Consider the following 6,000-nt stretch of genomic DNA (forward strand, 5'->3'; position numbering starts at 1 on the left):
CGTTATAATAATGAGTACATTTTGATCCTTTCACGACATCTGCATTATTGTCTGTGTCTGATTGAATGATTGTGGGGTTTGCTTCACAGGCGATGAGGCGCGCCGAAGTGCAGGGCTCCGGAATAATTTTGATCAACTGGGGATCTTTAACGCGCGCCGAGACTCTAACACACTGGCGTTTTTGTTTTTTGCCTTCATCAGAAAAGCGGCCTCCGCGGTCGGGATTCGAACGCGCGTCCTCGTGCTCAGCAGGAGCGCGAGGACTTGGGTTTTAGCCACTGAGCTACCGCGGGGGGCGTCTTTCTGTCGGCCCTCGGTTCAGTCAGCCCGCAAGGAGTTGAAAGGCATTCTATAAAATGGCGTTTTGACCGTCAATTTTTTTTTGTGGTCCGCAGTAAGGGCAAGGTACTCCCGCCTTGGCTGACGGCGTCTGGGGGGCCCATGCGGAGGCCTTAGTTCTGCTTAATCTCCTGGTGTATTTCACACTTTTCAACATTGTTCCGCAAAAAGAAACGATTAGGCACATTTGAAGCAATACATCAATACATTAATGAATCTATCACTGTGCTTTTACTTTCAAATAGACTAGATCGTAATTTTCTAGCTCTACCAGCCAGTGGTTCTTTCGTGGCGTGCGGTACAGCAAACTCCCAACGTGGCGGAGGCGGCGGCTGAGGAGTGGCTGAGGGTTTTACTCACAGAGGACACCAGAAATGGTGCAGCGAATTTACCCAGCGTTCCCCGCGCGGAAGTGCCTTCTCGCCGGTGGCGGCGTCGGTGGTACGACTTTGCCGTCTGCTTCAGCGACGGTTTTTTTGGGCCTGTTATGGTGTAGCTGTGCGTCCATTGCGCGGCTTGATTACTTGTTCGACAACACCTCTAGGTTAACCTGCACCCGACGGAATTAAGTGGTCGTACGGTGAACATACGTTCAGGATTGCTTTGCAGAGCGGGAAAACAAATTGCACAAACTACATATACATCTCGCCAGAGAAACGCTACCTTTGTCGCACTGCTTGCCACGTATGGTACGCCGTTTTCTACATTGGTGAATACCAAATCGGTTGTGTTTTAAGAGGTATTACAAAAGGCTAAAGTACAACTGGCTCTAATTAATAGCGAATTATAAAGTTCCCTCAATTTATCGCCATTCTCAAGCTTACTCAGCTAACTAGTTTAAATCGGTACAAATGGGAATCTCTAAGCTCACATGCCGAATTGTTTCGGTGTCTGCACTTGGGTCGTGTGGTTGTGCAGCTCCAAGCTAGCACATGAGGATGGGTAGGTTCCGCTCTCTCACCCATCGAAAGACGCTCCTCTCCATTTTCTTTTCCCGAGTCACAGCCGGGCTACCGCGGCGGCGTCCACCGCTATAGCCCGGCAGTGGCCGACGCTGCTGATGCGTTCGGGACGCCGCCCCCGCGGATTCCAAGTAACGGCTGGCAGAGTCTCTGCTTTCGCGTTTTAAATGCAGAGCATTTCAGTAACTCACGATGTCACGCGCCTTGACGTCCGTAGTCGCAGTCCGCACCCCTCCCCCTACACTATATAAAAAAATACTATCCGGCGCCTGGTTTCGATCCCTCGACCCTGCGGGCGGAACGCAATGTACATGGTGCTCTACCCACTGCGCCACAAAGCCGACACAGAATGAAAGGCTACGAACGCGCCTTATATCATTGACTCATTCAAACTACGTCAAGAAGCTGCTGATACAACGCATTCACTACCACCAACTCCCCAAACACTAAACGTTAACGCAATACACCCACCCCCTATGCGACGCATTTACTCAAGTCCCCCTCGCGGGGAGATGGGCCCAATTTTTGTAGAGCCATGTGTGCAAATTCAAGTGATGTCGTATGGGCAATTGTGGGTTCGTTTAAACCCTTGCTTTCCAACCACCCTTCACCGCAAGAATTGGCGCTACTTTTTTGCTATAAAAACATAAAAATCGCCTTAAAGGGACCCTGTAACATATTTTAAAATTTCTCCCGAAAACCTAAAAGGGCCCTAAATATGGTGGCCAAGGCTACAAGGCCCGGAGGTTTTATCCTTTCCTCGCGCCTCAAAGCGCTATGGATAATAAGAACTAATAATCTCCAGCAAAACAGACTTTGCGGCACATAGTGGTAGAATTCGAGGGTATCCATCCAAATCTGCATGAGGGAAATATTCGCCTTCCAGAATTGCTAGGATTAAAGAGTAGCACACAGGGAGTCAACTTACACGCTGTCGAGGTGATGAAAAGATTAGAATGCTGGCGGACGAAAAGCATAGAGGGGAATATTGCCTAGGACAGCAACTGCCTGTCGCAGAAAAAGTATTTTGTGCCTAACAAGTTTTTTGTGCCTGCCGTAAGAGCAGCGCTAGTATTAAACGCAGGCATAGGTATATTCGTTTTTTTATAAGATGACACATCTCCCCCCCCCCCTTAAAAAGGGGATAGAACTAGCCATCATCATTATGACGCCATTAGAACCGGCTTCCAGAATTGCTAGGATTTAAGGGTAGCACAGAGGAAGTCAACTTACCCGCTGTCGAGGCGACGAAAACATTAAAATCCTGCTGGACGAAAAGAATAGAGGTGAATATTTACTAGGACAGCTACCACCTGTAGCAGAAAAAGTATTTTTCGGATAACAAGTTTCTGTGCTTGTCCTAAGAGCAGTGCTAGTATTAAACGCAGGTAATGAAACATAGGTATATTAGTTTTTTATAAGATGACACTACATCCCCCCACTACAAAGTGGATACCACTAGCCATCATCATCATGACACCCTCGCAGCACGTGTGGCCCTCATCCTCAAACTTTCGCCAGTCCCTCCACTTCGTTTTCTTTCTGCCTTCGGTGCCTCGTTTCCTCACTCTATTACGCCGATATCGACGCCGCCGACGCCAAACCATGGTATCGGGCACGAAAGTGCTCCGGACTACAAACGATATATATTTCAACCACAAAATACCTAAAACACTGGCCTTCCAGCCTAGAGCTCAAGGCTCTAACGGCAAGCTAAAAGGTAACAAAACACCCAACTAGAAGATGCGTCAGAGGTGTGAACGCGAAAAACTTGAATTCGGGAAACCTCTATTCGGTTATCACGCGAGGATCGATAAGGGAGGGGAACAGCACGAGAGGTGGGAGGAAAAGATAAAAGCGGCATTACTTGTCAGGGGCTGGAAAAGGCCATCGTCTTTCGACAGCATTTGCAGCGATTAGAGCAGATACGCGGAGCGATCGCAGCCCAACAGGGTGCATATCATCGTTGCATAGGAATGGTGCAAGTTACGCACCGAAACTTGCCTCTTTTCCCCTTTACCGAAACCTGTCTGTCTAAAATTGCCTCTTTCGTAAATCCCAATTGTTTTCGTCTTATTTCTAGATTTCCGAGATGGTGAGTTGATTTTTAACGATAACATACAGTCGTCGCTCAAGACGGGTTAGTGCGCAATACTGGAAACGTATTCTGTCCTGGCGGTTAGTACAAGATCAAGAATGTCGGCGGTTTTCGGGTTTGATCTGGTCGTCTGCCTGAGAAATTGGGTAAAAAAAAACAGAGCCAGTGGGTAGTAATTATTTAGCACAGGTTGTAAACAGGCGCAAAGTGGGCGATTCGTTTTCCCAAGATACATTTGTAAAGTTGGTAACCAAGTAGGAATAACGGAATATTAGTATAACGCGTGTAAACTAGGTTAATAGCATCGTGTAACTCTTCGACAAAAGTGGTTGAGCTATGTGGCGGACGGTAACAAACACTGATATTAGGTTTTTAGGAGTTTAGTATGCATGCACGTGCCCGTAAGCCCACCGAGTCCCAACCTAAACCTTTGCCCTTCTGGATACACTGTTTCCGTGTTGGCCTTGTGGTCTGTCCCGAGAGCAGAACAGAACGAACGTGCGTTGTTCAGGACGGCGATTTTATTATAGCGAAGCTTGCTATGTTTCGCTGATGGCGTATTTCGCGTCGGAAACGCAGTTGACTAAGGGCAATATTCTCTGCCGATGATGATGATTGTGGGGGAGGCGAAAGAGAGAAAACGCTTCCGCTAGTATGAATGGAGCCTCGAGTTATAAAGCCGGCCTATACCCCACTGCGCCGCTTTGACACTTTGTTTTGTTTAATGCCATGTCTTGACACTGTAAACATGGACGAAGTAGTTTAGATTGGAAGAGGGATGCACGGACGTGGAAAATTAAACAAAGTTATGCAAAGTTATGGTAGTCTAATGGCAATTATAGTTAAACGAATTACTTCGTGCGAAATCAAATGGCTAAAGGTCAAAGTCGAAGCTTCTGCGATGAAAAGTCCAATCTGCGTGCGAGTCAAATCCAAAGCTCAACGAATCAAAGTCCAAACTGTCTAAGAGTTAAAAGTCCAAATTCAGACGACACCCGAAACATCCCTCACGAAAAAGCTTCTAGTTCAACCATCGTCGTCGTTAGACGGAGGGGTGCATGACTTCTTTTTTTACAAATTTCTGCGAAATGCGAGCCAACACTAATGTAGCCCTCTTTCTCTGTTTACAGCCCCGAATCACTGCCTCCCAGTGAAGTTGAAGATTTTGCTATATTCACCCCCGGACCTGTAGCTTCCACGAACCGAGGTGAGGTTTCGATTGTTTGCCAGGCAGATCAGGATGGGTATTCGTTTCGGCAGCTCATGTAGACACGCAACAAGTTACTCTTATAACCATAACAGGGGCGGGGACGTGCTTATCAGAAAAGCAAGTGATTAGCTACCAACTGGTAAAACAATGGAGCGTAATCATGTGGTGCGCAGATTACAGGTATAAGGGTTTCGGTGAAAGTGTGTGGACAAGTTGATGTTGGTTGTGATTTCATCAAAGCGGTGGAGCGGAGAATGACACTTTCGCGCACACGTGACAATCGCGTCGATGGTCTAATGCCGTTAAACCTGGATGTATCAAACCTCTATGCAACGAATTCCTGGATTTAACGAAGTTGTTCAATGCCATTGCCAACCCCGTTGAAGCCCATTTGTTTACGACCTGCATATAACCAAGGCGTTCGATGGTTAACCTTTTTGTAACGAATTCGCTACGATGCTGAGTCATTGTTTTTTGGTATTTTCCTGAAGAATAGCCTAGAGAAATGCACTTATTTAGGGAATTTCGCCCTCATCGCAAAATACTGTGCGTGTCTACGTGCGAGTGCGGTGTCAGGTAGGTGCTGGGCCTGCTTGTCGGCGTGTAGTTGCACGTCGCCGTTGCTACCTGTAGCGTCGGTTCTGCTGCAAGAAAACAAATATTTTTGTCTAGTCAAGACAAACTCTAAATATGAAATGCCGCCTCGTCGGTGAGAACGCACCTGCTCCCGACGTCACAGCCTTTAGTTGGTGCAGCCGACGCAGACCGCGCATAGCAGTTTTTCTTCTTTGGGGCATTATAAAATACAGACTTATCAAACCGATAAATGATGAAGAGTGTGTTAATTTGAGACGGTCTACGCAGCGCAAACAAAAATGGGAGCTTGAAGAATTTACTTCAGTGTCACTTTAATACCACAATCGAAAGCTTAAGCGCCCCCTTAATTCTTTTTCTTTAAGCTGTCGAGGGGACAATGTGGTGGGGAGAACGGGGCTCCGCATACGATAAGAATGGCCCATTAAGAGAAAACAACTTGCACACTATGAGAGGTTGGTAACTAGGAAAGTATGGCCGTTCCTTCTGAGAACTGTAGGTACCTGTTTTGAAGGAGAAAAATTCTCGCTTACTCGTGAGCGAGTTAGTCACTGAGTGAGTCAGTGAGGTGGGTTGGTGGGTGGCTAAGTGAGTGAGTGAGTGATTAAGTGAGCGAGTGCGTGAGTGAGTGAGTGAGTGACTTACTGACTAACGGACTGAATGTTCGGATGATCGATATGGTATAGTACTGAAGTTGGTAGTGAGTGAGTTTGCAGAAAAAAATCCTAGATCGACCTGCCTGCTTACTGTTCATGAATCCAGCACGCCCTAAGTGCCCCACTCGGACCTCCAGCTGC

The sequence above is a fragment of the Haemaphysalis longicornis genome, unplaced genomic scaffold (assembly GCF_048455015.1).
Source record: "Haemaphysalis longicornis isolate Haplotype H1 unplaced genomic scaffold, Haemaphysalis longicornis Haplotype H1 scaffold_2, whole genome shotgun sequence".
Classification (NCBI taxonomy): Eukaryota; Metazoa; Arthropoda; class Arachnida; order Ixodida; family Ixodidae; genus Haemaphysalis; species Haemaphysalis longicornis.